Here is a 23,256-nt window from a genome sequence, read left to right as displayed (position 1 = left end):
ACAACATTAGTCCTTTGGTGATTGATGCCACCACCCCCAAGATGGAAATGGAGGTTTACAATGAGCCAGACTCCGGTGGAGAGGAAGTTAGCGCAAAGGGTGACGAGGAGGATGTTGATAGTGAGGGTGAAGATGATGGCGGTGATGATGTGGAAGAAGGCAAGTATGATAAAGGAGGCAAGGATGGTGAAGGTACAAGGATAGGTAACAATGATCTGCCCCTAGTCAGCAATGACATTTTGCCTCTTTTCTTGGACCCCCTGAACATACAACATGGTTTGAGCCTCTGAGCTCGGTTTACTTTCTAAAATAGTTTCTATTCTACTTTTTTTTTTTTTTTTGTGTTCAATGTCCTAGACTCTTCACTTTGGCAATGAAATGTTTCTTGTATCGTGTTGTTTTGTTGTAAAATCTATTAAGTATTAAAACAATTCCAAGGTAATAACAAACTGAGGTATAAACTGAAGTGTCCATAAAATCGGCTAAGTATTAAAATGCTACCAAGGTGTTATTGAAATATTGTTGAAGTACACAACCGGACTAGGGTGCCAAGAGCATGTCGGTTTGATGAGATCGTTATGCAATAATCGCATAAATGGAGCTCGGTCCTCATACCGACTCATACCAAGCTATTTCTCAGTGAAATTAGTCATAATGATATAAATCGAAGAGATTAAAATGCACCAAACCAACGAATTAAGTCAAAGTATCCAAACGTGCTGGCGTGCATAATCGTACCAAGGAGCTATTGACAGGTTGGTCTAAATGGGTCATTGTGTGAAATTTGCATAGACAAAGCTTGGTCCTCAGGTCAAGTTGTTCTTCGATGAACTTAATCGAAGAGAATAAATGAAGTAAGTCACAAATGAATTAAATCGAGATGTAATGAATTAAATCAAGACAATAATCATGTTGATGAGCTCTTAAAGCAAGTCATACATGCATTGAAAGATCGGTGACCTGGTTGTTCTCAGGCCCCAGGCTCTAGTGAATGGAGAATGTACTGAACTGCTTAGTGAGCTCAAGGACTTTGGCTAAGTTCTCAATCATGGCTGGGCCCTGAGCTTCACAATGCCCATTCATTGGGTACACGAGATGAGAGTCAATACAGACATGTAAACCTTTCCCACCAATCTCTCTTGCAAGGGACAAGCCGGTGTGGCCTTCATGAGGTAGGTGGGTTCCTCGAAGGTCATCTTTGATGGAGGGAATAACTGCCTCCGATCTCAATCTCTAGGGAGGATTCTCTTTGTGTTACAGCTTTATTACCATGTTCTTTTTGATTGAGCTGTTGTATCTAGCCATAATTGTTCCTCCCGAGATTGTCACAATTACCTCGACAATCTGCTCATCCTGGATTTCAACATACTAGTTCCTTTGCTAGTCGGGCGCTTGGTCTTCTCTGATGAACAATTTGAGGTACCCTCTTCTGATCAATTCCTCGATTTCGTTCTTGAGATCTCAATAGTATTTTGTGTCGTGGCCTTTATCTCGATGGAAATGACAATACCTATCTGGGTTCTTGTTCTCTGGATTTCTCCTCATACGCGGTGGCTACTTCAAGTAATCTATCTTCTTTATTTGCATAAGAATCTCCCCCCTTTTGGCGTTAAGTGGTCTGGAACTATGATACTTCACCAAGGGAGTCAGAGAATGTTTTTCCGGTGATCTCAAGCGTTTGGATGACCTACGATCTAATTGTCCTCACTTGTTAATTTCTCTACAGTCTTTGTCATGGTCCTTCCTCTTCTTGTCTCCCTGATCACCTTAGCCTACCATCAACTCTTCTATGCTTATATATTTCTATGCACAATCGATGAAGCTCTTCATTTTTTGCGAGGGGTTTTTTGCCAAGGAGGCCTAGAGGAAATGATCTCGCACACCTCGGGTGGAAGTAGTCACTTGGATGGATAGATTGAGGCCTTGGACTTGTAGGCACTCTAAGTTAAATCTCTGAACATATTCTCGGATGCTTTCCCTAGAACATTGGCGGATGGACATCAAGCTCGCCACGATTTTGGTGTGTCTCTAGCTAGTAGTGAAGTTAGTGATGAAGAGCTTAGAGAACTATTTCTAGCTGGTGATGGAGCTCGACACAAGCCCCAAATACCACATCTAAGCTATTTGACAAAAGGTGGTGGGGAAGGCCAAGCACATATTGGCCTCCAATTCCCTTTGAAGAAGCATAAGGGTCTAGGAGCTTTCCAAATGGTTCAAAGGATCGGCGATGTTGTCATAGTTTTTTCAGGTTTGGCATTTTGAAGTCCTTTGAATGCGGTTCGACAAGGATATTGACTAACAATGGGGGGGGGGGGGGAGCAAGCATAGGTAGACCAGAGGTTTTACCATGACTAGTTGTGCGATCTTCAACTGAATTGGCGCGTTGCTCGACCCGTGGTCCGAGGTGATCCAACACTTAGGTGCAGCAGGGGTGCCTCCTACGTCTATCCCAATGTGAACTGGCCATAGAGTGGATGTCCCGGTCCCATGTGAAGTGGTCTTCCTACTATCTACTCGTTTGGGAACTTAAGTGTGATCTTATCGTTTCGAGGTGGTTGTTCGTGTGAGCTTTTCATGAAGCGGACTTGTGAAGGTTGTCGGTCACCATTTGTAGTGACATGCTTGGCATGGTCACTTGTAGTAGCGACCTGTTTGTCAGGGTTTTGGGGTCGTTCCTTACTTTGAAGCGATGGATGGTTGGTGTTCTGTAGAGGATCTTGGTTTGGTGCTTGGGTTGGGGGTTGTCCCACGGCCACCATGCATTGCTCCCACATTGGCATCTGAAGGTCGGTTTCCTGAATGTAGGTCATTAGTTCTTGGAATTGTTGGGCATTAACTCCAACTGGGATCGCTGACGAATTGATATTTTGCGGTTATTGCTATGTAGGTGTTGCTCCGGTGGCATTAGTTTGGGTTTCTTTTCCATTGTGCAAAGTCGTATTGGTAATGGTGAGGAGAATAGAGTGGAGATGACCTTTCGATTGTTCCCACAGACGGTGCCAATTAATGTCGCTCGATTTTCCCAGGTCCCTACTAGAAAGGTGAGCTAGATATGGATGCTTTACCTGAGCTTGCAAAGGAGACAGTGTTAGAGCGCCCGGGTTCACAACCCGGGTGTAGAAGCTCTGACAATCAAATTAATTCCAAGGTAAGAAAGTTGAAGGGAACTCAGAGCAGAGAGAAAGGGATGAGAAATTCAGTGCCAAAAAGAGCGTACCTTTTGGAGGTGAGAATTTGCTTATAAATAGGCTTCGGGAAGTGATCAGAACACCCCCGAGATTATTGGAGGTGACATCCTTGGGAGCGTTCACCGAATATGCTACTTTCCGTTTCCACAAGAGATGGGGGAGACTTTCACCATGACCGCCAAGTGTGCGACATGCCTCCCGAGGGTCTCAAAGGCATTAAATGTTCTACAAAGTACTCCACAAGTGGATGATGCAGATTGTCTTTATGAGGTCGAAGAACTGATCGGGAGCCTGGGCTGTATGAATACCCCGATGTAATGACCGAAGTCATGGTTGGCCTTCCCCTGCTACCCAGACTGTCTTCAATTCTGCTAGGGGTCTTTTGATAAGACACAAGGCAGTCATGTTGGTGGGAAAATTCCAACTTGATGTTACTTAAAGTCCTGAGATGTGTGAGGTGGCATGAGATATCCATGTGGCGTCGAATGATTGGTGTGTTAGTTTTGCCCATCATAATAAGTGCTTGGACTTATGAGCATGAAGCATTTGGGAAAATGTCAAATCCTTATTTTCCCAACACCCAAAAACGTTTAAACTAAAGTTTTTCAAATAAATGTTTAAAGCAATAAACACACCAAAATAAACACTCATAACCAAATACATATATTATCCTTTGCTTCAACATTTCTAGTATACAAACGTTGCTACTCATTGTCGTCAGGCATTAATTAGTAGGATTCTTTCGTTTTTATACGGCATTATATTCATCCTGCAATGTAATTTGCCACTGCTCATTCCTTTTTTTTTTTTTTTTCTGCAGTGAATTTTGTGTCCTAGAAGCACCTTCTTCGCAAGTTCTGAAAGTTTGTGTGTGTGAAATGCGAATTTTTTGCAGTGAATTTTTTGCAATGAAGTTTTTGTGTTTGTGAAATGTGAATTGGCCTATACTGCTGGAAATTTTTGTTCTGGCGTGTGAATCAAATCTTGTACTATTAGAAATTTTTGTTATGTACATGTATATTGAATCCTATATTGTTAGAAATTTTTAACAAGAATTTGGCAATGCATGGAAGAATCCTATAAATAGGCTTTGTGTGTGTACATCTAACAGTTTATTTCTATTTGGCAATTCATGATCTGATCCGATTCTATTTGGTCAAATTTTAACTACTCCTGTTTGGATCTTCGGATCGGATTTGAATCACCATCCTATCCAATCTGAGAAGATTCAATCTGATATATATTATATTTATAAATATAAATATATATATATATATGTTATTTATTTATTTATAAATATATTTTTATATTATATTTTAATAATTTTGTTATATTATTTATTTTTTATAAAACATGTATATATGATGAAAATAATTAAAAAAATATTTATATTTTTTGTTTTTACTTTATTTAAATTAGCATATTTTATTTTTCTTTTAATAATTTATTAATTTTTAAAGAAAACAAATCAAATTCAAAGATCTGACTTACGGATAAGATTTGAATTCAAATCGAATTCTATCAGAAGATCCAATCGGATCTGACATAAAGAGTGTTGGATTGGATTTGAATACACTCTAATTCGTATCCAATCCGATCCGTTTTTATCCCAATATATAGGTAAGTAAAATAATAAAGTTTATAATTTTAAACATTAAAAAATTGTTCCAACTATAAGTTTTAGAGTCACTGAAAAAGTCAAAAAGATAAATAAAAAAAAAAAAAAACGATTGCTTTTCATATTTGATAGTTGAATAATAAGTTTGATTTTTCAAACATCATACCATAAATTATGAAACACCATACAAGTGTTTTTTCAGAATACACATGGAAGTTTAAAAAAAAAATTAAAAAATGGACTTAAAAAGTTAAATCAAACTGTTGGAAACACGGTTAGCTCTCTCCCTAGCTTCTTATGATAGGCTTTAATTTGTCGTCGTTTGCTGAAATACTGGTTGTATGAACAAATCCAGGCAACAAACATGGAATCAAACTTTTTTGAACCCGGAAATTAAAACAAATGTCTCCACTGACTATAACGCGTCCTGACAGATGTCTCCTTCCTCCTTAATCCTTAGCCAAAAAGTCTTTTACATATATGCGCCACGTGACAAGGAAAAACTAAATAAAAGCGTAGATGGGTTCCAAGAAAAAATAATAAAAGGAAAAAACTTGGAAGAATCATGGTTATCAAGTCAATGTTAGTAAATAAACAAAATCACCATCCACATGACTACATACATCCTTGCCAATATACAAAATACATCATTTTTTTAGGAAAAATCTATGAAGAATTTTGACTAATCAAAACCCATATATGAATTTTGATAAATTCCACCTGATTGTTTAACATGTTTATGATATACGTATTGATCGGTCACAAAATTTTCAAATATTATGTATTTCTTACATTGTGTATAGTGGAACCCTATTTCCTATTAAGGCCTTAAAAAATCATAATTTATGACAGTGGCTGTTCCTATTTCTTTATATGCCCAACAACCATAACCGTTTATGATTATGATCAGTGATGACGCTTATTAGTCTGACATCATTCCATGTTTATGAACTTGTCCCTTACCTATATGATTAATGGGTTTTTGCTTTGGTTACAAAAGAATGACGACCAACCGCCATCCCATTCCTCTTAATTTCTGTTTCCATGTTAACTTTTACTTTTCAAGTCAGAAAGTATCTGATGGGATGTTTTGTTTGAATCATTTGAGTATCTGATGGGATGTTTTGTTTCAACCGCCATCTCATCCCTCACCCATGATTAATGAGTTTGAATCAACTATCAGCCTACATTAACATTTCCCCATGCATTAATAAACGGTTAAGTACGTTGCCCATCGCAGAATTCTGAAATTACAACCTCGTCTATGGATTCGGCATCAATCTGCAGTTCGGGATTCATTCCACCTATAAGGTGTGGGGTTAAGAATTTTGAGATGGGCTCAACAGCCATTCTCTCAATAATAAAAGGGAGATATTCCCAATGTATGGCTGTAGTTGCCGGGTTGGAGAGCGTTGAGAGTGTTTTGTTGATAGTAAATCCTTAATTACCATCAACGGCAATAACCCAGCCTCTTTTGCTGAAACCAATAGATTGCCTTACCAACCAACCAGCTGACACCTTAACCTGATGGGATATCATAAAGTGTATATGATATGGCCCACCATCAACCAATCTCTTACATTTATTTTAAACATCTTTCTCACCAAAAAGGATAAGGATTTAAGGCCTGTTTGATTTGTGGGAATAGAAGTCTAGAATTGGAATTAGAATGGGTCATTTTCATTCTAACTATTTGATTGGGTGGAATTAGAATCCCGTTCTCATTCCTGTTGAAATGATATTCCTCCATTTGAGAGAATGGGCATTCCCTTCCCCTCCCTTGAAAACGAAATCCCTTTTCAATTGATTCTAATTTCCATTACAGTTCCTTTATGAACCAAACAAATTATTAGAATAAACCATTTCGATTTCAACTTCAAAGGATTCTGATTTCAATTACAAACCAAACGGACCTTTAACTAATCTAACAGTAGATATCGTTTTAAATAGAGATTTGCCAGACAGAATTCATGTAGCCGATCCGATAAGATATGGATGATGATGATGTTGATGATATGCCAGTCCGACCATTTCTATAACAGTGATCTCAGATTTTTAGTTTGGAGATCTATTCTATCAACATCTACAACAAAATTAAAACCCCATAACTGCAGTGCTTTAAAGGATCATGAACATTGTGTTTCGTGCTTGATTATTATCATTGATCAAGCTGATATATCTTCAGGCTCAAACTTCATTGGTTATGGCAACCATAACCATCTATTCCATTGAAAGACATCCTTCTACAGGTCCAGTGTGAGGCCCATAAGGGAATTTATGTGTGGCGTTTCCTTAATTCTGATTCAAACAACGGAGAAATTGCCTATCCAAGGACCTTATGCCTAAAGACACCAAGGTTTTAAAAATCGTCCGGAATTGGAATCCCTTTGGCCACGTATTTTCAGCTTAGGTGGTTTTACTATCTGGTTCAAATGGATGGTTATTTTATACAATATCACGATTTATTTGATTAAAATATTTTATTGTTTAATCATTGTTACTTCTATTATAATTAAATGTCAAATTTGCCTTCTTTTTCCTCTTCAATGGAGCAAGGTCTCGGCCGAAATTGGGACTCTTCTTCCTCTTCAATGGTGTAAAATATCAAAGAATGGGAAACCAGTTTCACCGGTGATGCCTTCTTTCCCGAAGGCTTCCAGTTTCACCGCCAAGGCAATCAAAGGCTAGCAAGGCCAGCAACGACAACGGCAACGGCAACGGTGGCTGTGGTGACATCTATGGGACGCAATACTGTATTCATGCATAGACACGACAGAAGAACAACTGCACAGACTGTAAATGATGAATGCATCGCAAAAACAAGGAGGAGTTGTGCCACGACCTATATACCTTCCCCTGTTTCAATCGCCGTCACTTGCAGTGGCGGATCTAAACACAGAGGCGGAGCCAGGGCGATCATAGCTCGAGGGCATCGCAGAAATACTAAAGAAGCAGAACTCGAATCAGGCATTTATGGCAGCGCTATTCATCTTAATGGAAGTGGTGCCATTTGCAAGGAACATGATCAAAGCCGTGGAGGCCTGATATCGAATGTATGCTTCAGACTCCTCTCCAGTAGGGGACTAGGGGTATCAGTTACGCGATAGTAGGGGTACCGGGGATAGGCAACCGCCGCCGCCGCCGCCGCTGCAACTCGAACCAGGTATCAACTTCCTTTCTCCCTCCTTCTTCCTCTTCCTCTTTTTCTTTATCTTTTTCTTTACTTTTTCTTTCTCCCCTGTTTCGCCACCGCTGCTGATTCGAGTTGCAGCAGCGGTAGCAACTTCCTTTCTCCCTCTTTCCTCTTCTTCCTTTTCTTTCTCCCCTGTTTCGCCACCGCCGCTGCAACTCGAACCAGTGGCGGTATCAACTTCCTTGCTTCCCCTGTAATATCTTCCGAAAAGGAAAAAGAAGAGAAATGTGCATGGGTCTTGTCTACCTTGCTATTTTGCTTTATCATTTTTTCCCTCAACGAGACCAATTTTGTTGCTTTTTTTTTTTTTCTTTCTTTCCTTTTTCTTTTGAAGGCAAGTGTTTCTTTAACTGAAGTAATTTGTATTTCGCAGAATGCATTCAATTTGGCAATGAAGCAGCTGATGAGCTTTGATCCAGGGGAATGGACTGAGTGCTTGAGAATGGAGTACCTTCTCATCGAGGGCTTTTTCTCCGTTCCCTTGCATTTCTTCTTCAGTGCTTATGGCCGAGCTATCAAAGTAATTATTAACTCTGAACGTCACACTTCTTCTAATTCCATTCCTTGCACTGTTGAGATAATTTACATGTACCCCAATTCGCACAGGCCCGGGTGGCCATAGGCCCTCGATTTGGAATCCTCAACGTGTAGGAGAATCCACTGGCCATGTGAAAAGCTACACGTTGATGGAGTAGCTTAATGATATCATCTCTGTGAATACACTACAACACACCAATTATAATTTTTGTTATATGTTATTATTTATTTTCATGTAAAAATAAATAAATAAATCTGTTTTCTGTAAACTGTTTTTGACTTATTCACAGGGTGCTTATTGGGTCTAAGTTGGATCCATTTCAGCTTTTGACTAAGTCAGCAAGACGATGTTTGGCTTAGAATGGGCTGAGTGATCGGTTTAAAACCATGATCATTGAGACACTTGTCTCAATCCGAAGGGGTAGAACAAGATAAGTGTTGGTGAGTAAATCTTTTGCAACGGCTCTTATCTCCTTTTATATAGGAGAGACGTTGTGGCAATCGCCTATAAAAGGGAATGTGCAGAAGTCACAAAGCGGCCCCCAACAAAACTATTCACTTTATTGGAAGGCTATCAAAACCTCCAACAAGGTTCTGCCCAATTCGGATTGTATCATCAGCTTTGTGAAGTCCAAGGTTGTGTTCAAGTGTTGTTGGATCCATCAAGAAGAAGTGGAGTTACTCTTTATTTGCAGCTTTTTATTTGCACTTTATTTTGTCCCTATTCTGTTATTGTTTTTCAAGAAGGAGGTAGAGGCTCTCCGGTTGATCGTGGGGAAGAGGAGAAGGGAGAGCGAAGGAGGAGAAGGCAAGAAGAAAGACATGCTAGCGGCACTATTGGAAGGTGGGGAAGGCGGGTTCTCGGATGAGGAGATCGTCAACTTCCTGCTGACTCTGCTGGTGGCGGGTTACGAGACCACCTCCACCATTATGACACTGGCGGTGAAGTTTCTCACTGAGACACCTACCGCCTTGGCTTAGCTCATGGTGCATTCCGTTTCTTCCACCGCACCGACGATGCCGACGCTAACAAACAATTGTCCAGTGCTGGTGACTAGCAATGGACACCGGTGAGCCCTACACCGCAGTTCCAATGCTGGTAACAAGTAATGGTCCAATCGGTTCAATGCTGATTCATGCAGCGTGGAAGCAATGAGAAATCGGGCTGGCTATGCAAGTACCAGGCAATCGCTAGTTCCTAGTGAAGAACACCAAATTCTCTAGGAGAGAGAAAAGTTGGCAAAAACTCAAAGAAGAGAACTTGAAGAAATTCTGAAAAATATGAAGTATGAATTGATGAATAATTCTGGGAAAATAACAGTATTTATAATACATTTGGAAATTGTAAAAGAACTATAAAATAACAACTAGGATAGATCCAAATATCTAATCTGATAGGATCGAATTCTTCTTGGTTTGATTTCCACCGTCAAATCTCCCTTGATGCATGAATCTTGGATTATCTTGCTAATATTGATGCTTCTTGGAGTCTTGTTGGAATTCTGATCTTGATTTCTTGATAATCTTTGTAGAGTCTTGTTTATCTTGATAATCTTGGAAGAGTCTTGCTTTATCTTGATAATCTTGGAAGTTCTTCTTATCTTAACATTATCCTAGGAGTTTCTGCCCCTAGGGGTGAGATGGGCCTTGTGATGGGCCTCCATCATTCTCCCCCACTTGGAGAGAACTCGACCCCGAGTTGTGACTAAGATAAGCAAGTGTTATTTCTGGTAGGTACCGGTGAAGGTTAGTAACGTTGAAGGTCTTGAATACCCATGTGATCTGGTAGGTCCACTGCATAAGCATTATCATTAATCTTCTTCGCTATCTTGTATGGACCATACTTCTGAGGCTTCAACTTGTTGTAAGTACCTACGGGAATTCTTTCCTTTCTTAAAAAGACCATAACCTCATCACCTACATCAAACACTTGAGGTCGGCGGTGCTTGTCTGCGGCCATCTTGTACTTGGCGTTGGATTGCTCTAGCTTCTGCTTCACGACCTCTTGGACGGACTAGATTTGTTCTGCCATCTGTTCTACTGAGATATTGGCGCCGGGTACTCTGGGTAGCTTCACTAAATCCAATGCATGGTTAGGGGACCTTCATGTATACAATGGAGAATGGGAATCTACCTGTAGAAATGTGCACTGCATTGTTATAGGCGAACTCGGCCTGGGCTATGGCGAAGTCCTACTGTTTTGGCCTCTCCCGACATATGCTGCGAATTAAATTCCCTAAGGTCCGGTTTACCACTTCTGTCTATCCATCTGTATGCGGATGGGCTATACTACTGAAATTAAGTGATGAATCAAACAACCTCCACAGGGTTATCCAAAAGTGACTAAGGAACCATGTGTCACGATCTGATGTGATGGTATTTGGTACCCCATGCAAGCGGACAATCTCCCTAAAAAACAATTTGGCTGTAGTGGATGCATCTGCTATTTTCTTGCATGGGAGAAAGTAAGCCATTTTTGAGAATCTATCAACCACCACGAAGACGGAGTCCATGTTCCTTTCGGTCTTTGGCAAGCCTAGCACAAAATCCATGGACAAGTCTTCCCATATAGTAGTAGAACGGGTAGGGGCATGTAGAGACATGTGTTATAGGTTTGTCCTTTAGCTGTCTGACAAACATAGCACCTACTTACTATGGTAAACACATCCCTTCTTAATTTCGGCCAGTAATATCGCCCCTTAACTGCTTCTACTGTCTTATTCCTTCCCAAATGTCCTGCTAATCCACCCCCATGCAAATCCCTGATGATCTTTTCGCAAATGGAGGTATAAGGGATACATAGTTGCTCCCCTTTCATAAGGAACCCATCATAAATAAAGAAGTCATTTGTTGTCTGCTTATTCACACATTTCTCCCATACCTGTTGGAAGTCTTCATCCTGGGCATATAAGTCTTTTAGGCACTCAAAACCCACAATCTCAACACTGAGGGTCTTGATGAGAGCTACACGCCTGCTAAGTGCATCAGCCACTTTATTTTGTTGTCCTGTCTTATACACAATTTTATATAGGAACTTGTCTAGTCTAGGAAGGCAGACCATCTAGCATGCAAATCACTTCTTAATTGCTTTTGCCCACTAAGATATTTTAGGGTCTGATGGTCAGTGTAGAGAATAAATTCTTTTGCAATCAAATAGTGCTCCCATGTCTTCAAAGCTCTTATCACAGCATAAAACTCTTTGTCATAAGTAGACCACTTTCTCCTGGCTTCACATAATTTTTCACTAAAGAAAGCAATGGGTCTTTTTTCTTGGGACAATACAGCCCTTATGCCAACTCCACTGGCATCACATTCAACTTCAAATAATTTATTTAAATATAGCAAGGCAAGAACAAGAGCAGTACATAATTTTTCTTTTATGAGAGCAAAACTTTGTTATTGTTCTTCTCCCCATTGAAAATTTCCCTTTTTCAAACATTCAGTAATGGGAGCCATAATACTGCTAAAATTCTTAATAAAGCGCCTATAGAAGGTTGCCAACCCATGAAAACACCTGACATCTGTGACAGTGGATGGGGTCGGCCACTCCCTAATGGCTTTCACTTTTTCTTCATCTGCTTTTACACCATCGTTGCTTATAATAAATCCCAGGAATAATAAATTATCATTCATAAAGATGGATTTCTTCAAATTAGCATATAATTTATTTTCCCTCAATGCTTTTAGGACCTTCCTAATATCTCCCACATGCTTAGTGATAGATTTGTTGTAAATTAAATATCATCAAAATAGACTACCACAAATCTACCAATGAAGGGGCGCAATACCTGGTTCATCAGCCTCATGAATGTGCTAGGTGCATTGGTTAGTCCAAAGGGCATGACTAACCACTCGAACAAACCATCTTTAGTCTTGAAGGTTGTCTTCCATTCATCTCTGGGACGGATCCTGATCTGATGATATCCACTCTTCATATCAATTTTTGAGAAAACTACAGCACCATTAAGCTGGTCCAACATGTCGTCCCGCCTGGGAATAGAAAATTTGTACCCAATGGTGATCTTGTTAATGGCCCTGCTGCCGACGCATATTCTCCAACCGCCATCCTTCTTAAGTGTTAATAAGGCAGGTATTGCACAAGGACTCATGCTGATTTGAATGTGTCCCTTTTTCAATAATTCTTCTACATTTTTCCGTAAGATTTCATTCTCCTTAGGACTCATCTTGTAATGTGGGAGGTTAGGTGGACTGGCACCTAGAACAAAATCAATATGGTGTTGTATATCCCTCAAGGGAGGAAGTTCATTTGGTAACTCCTCTGGAACTACATCATTGAATTCATCTAGTAGCCCCTATACTTCTGCTGGGATTTTATTTTCATCATTAACATCTTCTCCTTTTACTACTAAAAATGGATTTCAAGAGTATCCTTACATTCTTTAACAACTTCAGCATGATGATGAGTGATGGTAAGGAAATTCTTCTCATGTGCCTTTGGAACAATTGTAATATTTTTTTCTGCTATGGGTAACAAAGTATAGCGTATACCCTCTTTTTCAAGTTGGTAGGTATTCTTCCTACCCATGTGCCTTGTATCTGTATCAAACTGCCAAGGCCTCTCTAACAAAATATGGCAAGCATCCATATCAACACTATCCCAATACACTTCGTTATGGTACTTACCAATTGAAAAAGGTACCTTGCATCATTCTTCCACCCGTATGCGGCCTCCTTCTTTGATCCACCCAATTGTGTATGGGTTGTGATGTTTTTCAGGAATCAGCTATAATTGTTGGATGACATCCCTGCAAATAATGTTTTCTTGACCGCCACTATCAATAATTAAATTAAATAATTTTCCCTTGACAGTACATCTGGTACGAAATAATCTGTGCCTTTGAGAAGTACATTTATTCTTCTGGGACAACATTAATTTTCTTACCACACAAGTATATTCCTCATGTTCATATGGACCCTCTTCATCCTCCCCATCAGGTCCACAGTGTAATCCTTCCAACCCTCCTAAACCTAGTAACCCTTAGTCTTCATCCTGCGCCTCCAGGTTCGAACAGGACCCCTTCCTTCTCTGATCCGGGTCTCTCTCATCCATTCCCACCAAACAGATGCGCCTCCCTTTAATCGAAAAGCTACCAGTTTTACCCTTCGTTCCTCTGGTATCTCCATGTAATCAAAGAATCTGTCAACTTCTATGATCCAATCCAGAAGTCCTTCTATGCCAAGATCTCCACTAAAGGTAGGAATATCTACTTTAAGTTTGAATTCATCATTATTCCTACGGGGATTGAAATTACCTTGGTTATGCCAATTTCTGTCATTTCTGTCGTTGCCGGGAAGAATGGAGCACCACCAAATTCTAGATCATCATCACTGTCATCGTCTAGGACTGGTTGTCGGAACGCAGTATGGACGGGTGGTCTGTCTTAGTCGTCTCCCTTGATTTGCTGTGGATGTTCCCGGATCCGTGGAGCAACCTCTCGTAACAAGGTTTGCAGTTGTTCAGTCATCTCTGCCAACTGTTGTTCGATGTTATGTGTGGCCTTGCGTTGTTTTTCGATTGCTCTCCAAACAACTAGAAACCCCTGATCTCCGTCACGGGGTGGGTTGCGACTGCTACCGTCTGGGTTGGCCATGACTAGCGAACTCCCTACTCTGATACCACCTGATGCAGCGTGGAAGCAATGAGAAATCGGGCTGGCTATGCAAGCACCGGGCAATCGCTAGTTCCTAGCAAAGAACACCAAATTCTCTTGGAGAGAGAAAAGGTGGCGAAAACTCAAAGAAGAGAACTTGAAGAAATTCTGAAAAATATAAATTATTAATTGATGAATAATTATGGGAAAATAACATTATTTATAATACATTTGGAAATTGTAAAAGAACTAGGAAATAACAACTAGGATAGATCCAAATATCTAACCTGATAGGATCGAACTCTTCTTGGTTTGATCTCCACCATCCGATCTCCCTTGATGCACGAATCTTGGATTATCTTTCTAATCTTGATGCTTCTTGAAGTCTTGTTGGAATTCTGATCTTGATTTCTTGATAATCTTGGAAGAGTCTTGCTTTATCTTGATAATCTTGGAAGTGCTTCTTATCTTAACCTTATCCTAGGAGCTGCCGCCCCTAGGGGTGAGATGGGCCTCCATCACTATAGAGTCAGTGAGTCCAAACTAAAATCAAAAGGGTGGAACGGTTGCAGAGTGGTTCACTATAGCTGCCACGGGGAGAGGGATAGTGAAAAAAAGGGAGAGGGACAAAGAACAAAATTGGGTTTTGAAAAAAAAAATTATTCATTATGTGTGGTGTCAAGTGTGTATATTAACGAATATTAACGCAGAGATAGAACTAGTAAATTATTAAAAAAAATTAAGAATATTGTAATACAATAGCTAAACAATAAGAACACCATTGTCACGGGGGTAGTTCTACAACGGAAGAAACCCGTGCGGCATCTAGGCCAAGGTAGGCCAGGACAAGCCTTTATGTGCTTAGAGGCTAGGAGTTAACCGATGAGATGGCTCCACCAAGTTCAATAGCACTAGATCATGACCTCAAGTCGCATGGCCGGGGCACTCGGCTGGGTCAGACCGGTCCATGGGAGGCGCCGCTTACGTGCTAAAGGGGGATGACCATAATGCAAGGCGACTGTGCGCCGAAGGGGTGACTTGGCACCGATGTGAAGGGTTTCCTGTATGCCGATGATGATGGACACCTGTGTGCCATGATGAGAGGCAACTGCTTGGGCCGAAACACACCCGTGCGCTAGAGGCAACAGGGTAGCTCACTCAGCTTGGGCAAGGGGCTGGTGTGGTGAAGGGTCATGCTTGAGCCAGGCCCACATGCCAAGCCTCCCTTGAGTGTCGTCAGTGCAGTGCTGGTCCCTGCACTATCCGCATGAGCATGTGTGCACCCATGAGGAACCCTGGTAGCCATGCTAGCCATTAACCAGGGCCGCCCTGCAAGGGATGATAGTGTAGGAGTGCCAAGGTCAGACAGCTAAGGAGGTCGACCACCTCTCTTCAAAGAGTACGTTAAATTTTTGATGATTTACCTGAAGATAACATGGCTATCTTAAGATAACATCAATTCTCTCAAAAATCTTAACGATGATGTTTCTTAAGATAAATCTGCCAAGCATAGGCAAGGCTAAACGGTAGGAATAATTTATAAGATTTACCCTATAATTAATTAAAAGGTATAGGCATAGATGAACGTATACGTTCCCTATTTTCAATCTCAATGAATTCTTGCGTACCTAGCTTAAACTTTCATTAAATGATTTTTTCATATGTCAGAATTAGGTGGGTCATACGGAGTTTAGCATGTGACAAACTTATTCGAGAGAGAGTGGCGAACCAATGAAACCATGAGCTGATCCCCCTAACACATGGTTTATCCAATGGGATGGCTATTATTGGATTATCACTTTTTAGGCTCATTGTAGAAAGCTTATAAATGCAAATATGTACTGTATAAATATATACAAAATAATATAAAATTCAAGGTTTAGTACTTTCCAAATTTGTATTTGTAATCTTTTCAAATTGAGTCCAATTATGAGAATGTTTTTTTTAAGAGTTTATAAAGAAGATTTAAATAATTTAAATCAAATTCTCTCTAAATTTCAAAATGGCTCTGGTCAATTAATAAACCTTGAAAAATCTGGAGTCTATTATAGTAAAAATATTCATCTGCAACATCAATGAATGATCAAAAGACAAATTCATATAGGCTCCCTCAATCAGTACTCTAAATATCTAGGCATTCCTCTTCTTTGGCCTTGAAATAGACATACCCAACTTAGCTATATCCTGGATAATTTGAAGGCTAAGTTAAATAATTAGAGAGCGTCTGCTATCAGTCAAGCTAGTAAAAAAATTTTGATTCAATCCACCCTTCAAGCCATACCTATTCACTCAATGAGTCTCGGTCAATTCCCTAGAAAACTATTCATCAAATAAATAAAATAGTTAAAAACTTCTGGTGGAATACTTCAAAACCTCGAAAACATCGTTATCGCTGGTGCTCTTGGAATACTCTTTCATTGCCAAAAGCTTTTGGTGGTTTGGGCTCCAAAAATCTCACTCTGGTAAATCATGCCTCCTCAGGAAAATTGCCTGGAAATTCTTAAATGAACAACATAAACTCTGGGCACAAATTTGGAAATCCAAATATCTCAAACCAAAGAATATATTTCCTTACACCACTTCATCTACTGCCTTTGTTTGTTGGAAATCCATTTGTCCAAAACTTCGACAATTAGCATCTGAAATAGGATATCTGGTTAATGAAAATTCTGATTTCCTAATATCTAATTTTCCTTGGATCCAAAAAATGAAAAAAAAAACAAACAAACTTTTTGCCGGATTCCCTTTCCCATTTCTCCTCACCTAAGAAATCTTAATATTTCTTCCCTCATTTCTGAAGGTTAATGGAATCCTCTAATAATTCATCAACATTTCACAAGGGAAGAGGCTAAGGAAATTTTACAAACTCCCATTTTTCCTCTCAATAATAATCTTCACTAGATTTGGACACAACATCATTCTAGAAAGTATAAAGTTAATGGGGAATATAAAATTAAACAGAAAATTTCTATTCCTCAACTTTCAAACGATTTTAAATTCTGCTTATCTAAAATTTGGAAGTTATCCGTTCCTCCAAGGTATCAGCTTTTTCTTTGGAGAATTATCAATAACTTTATTCCTGTGAAAGCTTCTCTCTTTTTAGATCCTAATGACAAGGTATGCATTTTTTGTGGTCATTCTGAAGAAACTACTACTCATCTTTTTTCTTAATTGCTCTTTTACTCGAGTAGTCTTATTTGGTAATCCTTGGAATCTTGACTTAAGCATCACTCCTCAGCATTCTTGGACTATATACTTTATAACTCTTTACAATCAAATTGCTGACAATCAAATATTCCTCCAAGTTTTAAATTGATTTGAAATTGCCTGTTATTATGTTTGGTATGCAAAGAATGGAAAGATTTTTGAAAATAAACAAACTCTTCCCTTGCAAATACACTCTATAGTGAACATAATTCTTCATTGGAAAATCCGTTGCACTCTCCCTCTCATAGTAATATTTTAAATCTACCTATCAATTGTACTATTGAACTAATCATTCACTAATGCAGGCACGATTTCTGATTCTTCCTTTACTTTCGGCATTGTGATGTTAAATACAAATCTTCAAAGTTTAAAAATTATTGGAGGACAAACATCTCATCCTTTTGCTATTGATCAAGCAAAACTCTTTGCTATCTTGTAGGTCTTTTTGGAATTACAAGATTGGAGGCAAAAAGAAATTTACATTTGCTTTGATAATCTACAAGTTATACAGGCTCTCCACAAGGACTCTCCTCTACCTTGGTTATGCCACTGGCTTTGGCAAATAACCAAGAATTTAATTTCCCGTTTAAATCTCCATGTTACCTTCCAACATGTAAACAAAACTTTTAATATTCCTGCTCACAAGGTTTCCCTACAGGCAAAAACTCATCCTCTGCCTTATTTTGAATGTAATGACTATCATGATGGGATCCCGAGAGTTGAGCAATTTGTACATATTTCTTTGCTTTAATATATTTTTGTTTATCTTCCAAAAAAAAAAATGAGAATGCAAAAGAAAATTTTCCTTTTGCCATGTTCCTAAGAGTAAGGATTTATGTGAATAAAATCTTGTCACATGAATTTACAAATATGTGTAAAATCCCTTAGGCTATGTTTGGTTGTAGTGCACATTCATTTGCACTGATGCAAAACTATGGTAGTGCAAATGGCTTGACTACAAGTTTTGATTTACTTTTGTTTCAAATTTTACCTTACTTTGTTTGATTGCATTAAAAGTGAAGTTAAATAAGACCTAAAGTAGATCAAATAAAATAAAACCAAAAATTGCATTTTTTTTTCATTTGAAATTCTATACATTTGTACTAATGCAAATAAAATTGCACTACAACCAAACATAGCATTATGTATGTTTTTGTTTATGGTAACGTAGCCGAGTTTGGGCAAATAAAGCAGCCCCGCCCAACACGACACGATAGCCCACAAGCCGTGCCAGGCCCGACATGATGGTCTGTGCCATGCTGGGCCTGGGGTTTGAAGTCCACGGGCCGGCACGGCACGACACGATCAAGTGGGTCGTGCCACCCGTGGCCTGCGGCCCGGCCCAACACAGCACGACCCATATATACTATTTATATGTATATATATATATATACATAATATTTATATATTTTATATATTTATATATATAATATAATATATTATATAAATTATAATTATATGATAATAAATAGTATATAATATATTAATAAATAAACATTTTTCAATTTTATTATACTAATTTATTTAATTATTGTATATATAAACAATTTTATGCATCAAAATGCATATAAAACTAAAATTTTAAGTTTTTTTCAAACTTTTTTAAATAAAAAGGCAAAAATAGCTTTGGCCCGACCCATGGCCTGACTTAGACTAAGGCTTGGCCCACGAGCCAACCCAACCCATGACACAACACGGGCCCACGTGGGCCTGGACTGTGGGTCATGCTGGACCAACCCCCAAATTTTTCACCGAGGGTGGCACGGCCCAGTTTATACCTATTATGCATTGAAAACATGGCAGGAGATTTCCCATTTCACAGGAGAAATGGGCTGTGGGGCGCGTTCTTTGAGGAGCCCATCCCAATTAGGCCCTTTAGGTGCCATACTTAGAGTTCAGATCAGCTCTTCACACCAACCTGACAGTGCGTTTCAGCTGTACATCGGGAACATGTTGTTATTTATAAGAAGATATTGTTAATACACGGTGGGATGGGGCAAAAAGGTCGGTGTGATGAGGTGTGTTCAGTGAGGAACAAATCCCGATTCCCATACTTAGACCTGATTGATTAGTGGGCCAGGGAGCATGGTTGTAGGCTTTGGATGCAAATGGCTGATTCCACTGACACATACAACATAAACATGCTTCCACTAGCTCAGATCTTCTGAAGGCAAAAAATTGTAAACACCTACGCGTGTTGAGATTACAACATCCAATCGTACATTAGGAATATTTTTATACATATATGTTGAGATATTCCCTATATGTGATTGATTGTCAAACTCTCAAAATATTTACATAATTTTTGCTTTAAGAAAATCCCGTTTCTTGTTTCAATGGGCTGGAATCCATCAAGGTGGATCGGTGGAGTGCTTTGGGTTTGGGAACCCCGTGGTAGGTCCCCCACCCCCCTAAAAGGAGAAACAAATCAGCTTCTAATTAAATCGAGAGCGAGTGGTTGGGGCTACTAAACAAGGCATCGATGTCACTCTAAGTTTCCTCCTGCTTTGGTACTAAAAAAGAAAAAGAAAATGTCACTAAGTCAATCAAATGATGAAGAAGGGTATCAGATTTTACATATATAAGAGCTAAGCTGTTGCATGTATTCTTCGATGCTTTCCAACTCATGAAGCTTTCCATCCCTTATCGGATTCACTTACGATTTTGAGACATGAAGACATATAAACTTTTGTAGCTTTGTGACTACGAAAATGAATACAAAGGCTGACAGAATTTTTGTGCCATTGGCTTTGAATCGAATAAGAACCCACCCAAGGGAGATGGATTTTGGGCCCACAAAGGAAATTATTGAAAGGCTACACTACACTGAATTACCATGGGTTATCCTCGTCTTTTGCAACAAATCCAGAATATATCCCTAAGTACTGAATCAAAAAATATATATAAAAAATAACATTAAATTAATAACCAATTAGCTGAAAATACCAGTGCCATCATGGTTCAATTCCATCCCATGATGGCACTGGTATTTTGAAGTGCTTAGGTGTAGAGTAGAATGTGAAAGCACAAATATTTTCCTTATTTTGCCCGGCCCACAGTCACTACTCCTGTCCTGTTACCTTGGAATCCAGATTATATTAGCAGTAGTTAACCATGAAGATTCCCAAACTCCTTTTTGAAGCATCCCCTTTTACATTGCACTAAGGTTCTATTCATTTTTCGGCAAGTTATTTATTTGGGAAAATGTAATTATATGGGTAAGTTTTTTTTTTTTTGAAATATTTATTTGGGTAAGTGTATTTATTCATATTCTTTTATCTCTTAGGTAAAAAAGGCAATAACTATTTTAGCCATAAAAATCTATTATTAAAAGGGGCATTTTTGTCCCATTCAAGTGTTAGCAATATTCCCCTTAGGTGGAAAAGTTATTTATCCACCTAGGAGATGAATATCACATGCCCGAGTAAGTGATACCTAGGAAAATAAACTTTTCCCTAATCCCCACATAAATCTAAAAAAAGAACATGAGATTCTTAGTCAATGAGAACTAAAATCCCATTGACCAGCTTTTCCCACTCTCAAAATCCCAAAAAAGAATGCTCCCTAAGAGTGGAATCGACATTGAAGCTAGGGGTCGATTCGATCAATGTCTACTTCCCTATGTCAATTGTCATTAATTTTGTTGAAATCTCAATTCCTTTTGAAAGGAGGGCAAAAATAGTAAAATTTAATTAACTATAAAAAGTACAATAAGGATTGAATACCAGACCACTTGATAAAATAAATTGTAACACCATATCAAGAACCTAAAAACTTAACACGTTAGGTGAAGTGCCTGAATAAGTATTTATTCTCTCACATGCATTCCAAATCCTCAAGCTCTATGATGCAGGATATAAACACTATACAAGGTGATTTGAGAGTCGATCGGTGGAAACGGAAGAGGGTCAATTCATGCCCAAGAGTGTAATTCCAATTCCGCATCACGGTGTGCTTAATGACTGAATGACATGAATGACATGAAGAATTTCAAAATTAGTGCCCTACCAATATCTTTCTGTTGATTTACCAATGACTGAATGACATGAAGAATTTCAAAATACAGCTTGCATTTTAATATCTCCAACCCTGATATCTACTTTTCTAGCATGTATATATTCTCCCTCTTGCTTGTTCTACCCTGAACAGCCTAGATCGATTGTGCATGAATTAATACGAAGGGCGCAAAATCCTTCACCGAGTCCAGAACATTTCTTCCCAACAACAGATCTGCTTCCATGGAAACCCAAATCATACCTGAGGAAAAGATAACCCATTTCAGTCATCCACAGCACCCCCTCGTGCAGATTAACCTTCCCTATCTCTTCAATTGCATGGGTTGCAAAGAGTATGGAGCAGGGAAGAGACTCACATGCCAACACTGCGACTTCTTTCTGCATGATTTCTGTGCCTTTGCTCCACCATCCTTGAGCAACCACTCCCTCCACAGCCAACATCACCTTGTTTTCTACATTAAACCAGGTGAGTGATCGATGACTTCTGTTGCATCTGCATCGATCGATCAGCTGCTTACTTAACTATTCTTTATTCGAGATGGTTAATTTGATTTCTTGCTTAATATATCACCTGCCGACTGCCTTACTCACTCCTGAATCCTGACATTGAAGGCGGCATTTTACGGTCGACATGTGACATCTGCTGCAAGTCAACCAGAGGGTATGCTTTCCGGTGTAGCACCTGTAACTTCGAGATGCACCCCTGCTGCGCCAAGCTTTGCCGAGAAATGGATTTTCCGGTGCATCCACATACACTAAAACTTGTAACAACCGCAACATTAACAAGCGGGGACCCAGATTTCACCTGCAACGAATGCAACACAAAGCGAGGTGGCCGGATTTATGGTTGCACAGTTTGTGATTACCGCCTACATGCTGTTTGTGCGAAGAACATGATCAATGGGCTCCATGCCAGTGGCATAATCAAGGTGCCGGAAAAGCCAAGCAGGCTTGGGGCAGCAGTTCGCCTCGTATCCAATGTAGTTGTGGAGTTCATTGGGGGCCTGCTTGAAGGGATTGGAGAAGGGGTTGGGCAAGCTATCTTTGATTCCATTGTCAAAACTACTGCCAAACGTGGAAAAAGATTAAAGCAGACAAGAGAAGAGCCATAAGTGGGTTTGGTTTGTTTATGCACATTAATTAGCAAAATTATATGGGTGTCTACTGTCTAGACTCTACTTTAGATAATCAAAGCTGCATGTATTAATTTAATTATAGACTTGGTCTGATGGAAATTACTTTTATCTAGAGTAAAGGGTGCTTTCTAATTTGTTTCACATAAGTTTCTGCATTTGATTTTGAATTAAAATGCATTGACAATATTGTATTTGTTTATATAATTTTCTTTGTTTAGATTAATAATTCATGTCTTTTCTAGCTATATATTTTGGGGGATGTAAAGAAACTTGTTCACTTGTATCCTATCTAGCCCTATTTCGTTCACAGTGGAATTTGATTCTTATTCTTATTTTGTAGTACTGAGTACTTCTGAAAAATCCACTACACTCCTTTCACCTGTTTCTGCTACTCTTATTCTTATTTAGTTCGTAGTGCACCTCTTGACTATTCTATTTGCATATATTAAAAAAAAAAAAAAACTCTTGTTTATTTGGCCATATTTTAGGGGTTTTGACAACTAAAACTTGCTCCATAAATAGAGGGCAGGTGAAGAAATAGGGATGCCAATTTTTTCCATGCCCGCTATGTATTCGGCCACCTCAACCACATTGGGTACGTAAGAGATGGAGATTGCCTTGGCAGGGGAAGGGGTGAGGAACCAATCAGGGTCTGGATTGGGGATGGGGAGCAAAGTCCCTGCCCCACCCTAGCCCCAATTATTTATAAATTTAAAATCTTATTTATATTTTATTTTTTTTATTTTAAG

At 39.1% G+C, this 23,256-nt stretch overlaps 1 long non-coding RNA gene across 1 annotated transcript; it reads left to right on the top strand.

Moving 5' to 3' along the window:
• The first annotated feature begins 21,161 nt into the window (after positions 1 to 21,161).
• LOC148849613 (uncharacterized) lies at positions 21,162 to 22,730 on the top strand. The gene is made up of 2 exons (XR_016100280.1): positions 21,162 to 21,837; positions 21,984 to 22,730. It is a non-coding gene; the product is annotated as an uncharacterized LOC148849613 (long non-coding RNA).
• The last annotated feature ends 526 nt before the right edge of the window (positions 22,731 to 23,256 follow it).

The sequence above is a fragment of the Nelumbo lutea genome, chromosome 6 (genome assembly GCF_056320005.1).
Source record: "Nelumbo lutea isolate HS-2025 chromosome 6, American lotus-T2T, whole genome shotgun sequence".
NCBI classification, from domain to species: domain Eukaryota; kingdom Viridiplantae; phylum Streptophyta; class Magnoliopsida; order Proteales; family Nelumbonaceae; genus Nelumbo; species Nelumbo lutea.
Note: the sequence above shows the minus strand (reverse complement) of the source record. Positions and strands in the feature narration are given on the sequence as shown.